General features: G+C 40.8%; 1 non-coding gene across 1 annotated transcript; it reads left to right on the top strand.

Annotated features, from left to right (window-relative positions):
- Window positions 1-1,658: 1,658 nt before the first annotated feature.
- Window positions 1,659-1,732, top strand: trnan-guu. The gene has a single exon. It is a non-coding gene; the product is annotated as a tRNA-Asn (tRNA).
- Window positions 1,733-2,030: the final 298 nt, after the last annotated feature.

Genomic DNA, 2,030 nt, shown 5'->3' with positions numbered 1-2,030 from the left:
CAATAAAGAAACTGGAATCAGAGGGTAGAATTAGTATGAACTATATTGTAGAACAGAACATACGATGAGGTGTGAACATCAGTGGTATCAGTGGTGTTGCATGCTTGGTGTGTGATTGTGTGTGTGTGTGTATTCAATTCAATTCAATTCAGTTTATTTTGTATAGCCCAATATCACAAATTACAAATTATCCTCAGAGGGCTTTACAATCTGTACACATACGACATCCCTGACCTTTGACCTCACATCGGATCAGGAAAAACACCCCAAAAATAACCTTTCACAGGGAAAAAAGTGAAGAAACCTTCAGGAGAGCAACAGAGGAGGATCCCTCTCCCCGGATGGACAAAAGCAATAGATGTCATGTGTACAGAATGAACAGAGTTACAAAGTTACATAAACACATTACATGAATATGACAATGTATGAATGGAACTCCAATCCATGAAACAGAAGGAGGTAGAGAGGAGGGGGGGCGGGGCGCATCAGCAGGGCCAACGCGGGAGGCCGGCTCACCAGGCATCAGACACCTCCAGGTCCAATGGACCCTATGAGACGTGAAGTCACAAAGACTCCGGGGAGGAAGCAGAGTTAATAAGGTGTAATGGAGAGATGTAAATTCATCCACAAGGAGAGAGAGAAGAGCAAATAGGTGCTCAGTGTATCCTAAAACATCCCCCAGCAGCCTATAAGCCTATAGCAGCATATCTAGGGGCTGGACCAGGGCAAACCTGATTCAGCCCTAACTATAAGCACTATTAAAGAGGAAAGTCTTAAGTCTATTCTTAAATGAGGTGACTGTGTCTGCCTCCCGGACTGAAAGTGGAAGCTGGTTCCATAAAAGAGGAGCTTGATAACTGAAGGCTCTGGCTCCCATCCTACTTTTTAGGACTCTAGGAACCACAAGTAGCCCCGCATTTAGTGAGCAGCTCTCTAGTGGGGCAATATGGTACTACAAGCTCCTTAAGATATGATGGTGCATCACCAATCAAGGCTTTGTAGGTGAGGAGAAGAATTTTAAATGTGATTCTTGATTTTATAGGGAGCCAGTGCAGAGCAGCTAATACAGGAGTAATGTGATCTAATTTCTTAGTTTTTGTGAGTACACGAGCTGCAGCAGTCTGGATCAACTGGAGTGATTTAAGAGACTTATTAGAGCAGCCTGATAATAAGAAGTAACAAACGCGTGAACCAGCTTTTCTACATCTTTTTGGGACAAGATGTGCCTGATTTTTGAAATGTTACGTAGATGAAAAAATGCAATCCTTGAAATTTGCTTAACGTGGGAGTTAAAGGACAAGTCTCGGTCAAAGAAAACGCTGAGATTCTTTACAGTGGTGTTGGATGCCAGGGCAATGCCATCTACAGAAACCACATCACCAGATAATTGATCTCTGAGGTGTTCAGGGCCCAGTAAAATAACTTCAGTTTTGTCTGAGTTTAACATCAGGAAGTTGTAGGTCATCCATGTTTTTATGTCTTTAAGACATAACAGATACATTAATACATATTTGAAAAACACAAATGAATAAACTCAATGAATAAATGGAAAATAATACATTTATTGAATCATTTCTTAAAAAAGAAAAGGAAATGTTCAAATGTGTCCATGTCACATTTAGCAGAAAAAAAAAAACATTCTCGTTATGACAGGACAAGTCTCTGTGGCGCAATTGGTTAGCGCGTTCGGCTGTTAACCGAAAGGTTGGTGGTTCAAGCCCACCCAGGGACGATAGACAATTTTGCACTTGACCTGGAATTCAAGTGAGCCTTGTGCTAAACCTCCATGAACCACCTGCTAATTGGTACGACCTCTGGTCAGGAGGTCTTCAGTGTCTGTCTTGGTTGCAAACAAAGAACCCACTTGGAGACAAGAGCAATGAAGGAGGCGTTCAAGCTTAAGGAGGCCTTAAAATAACATCAGTTGAAATGATTTAGTAAATAAGTCTGTCAATAACAGATACATTAATACATATTTGAAAAACACAAATGAATAAATACATGAATAAACTCAATGAATAAATGGAAAA

The sequence above is a fragment of the Cyclopterus lumpus genome, chromosome 17 (assembly GCF_009769545.1).
Source record: "Cyclopterus lumpus isolate fCycLum1 chromosome 17, fCycLum1.pri, whole genome shotgun sequence".
NCBI lineage: Eukaryota > Metazoa > Chordata > Actinopteri > Perciformes > Cyclopteridae > Cyclopterus > Cyclopterus lumpus.
The sequence above is the reverse complement of the archived record's forward strand: the minus strand, read 5'-3'. Positions and strand labels throughout refer to the sequence as shown.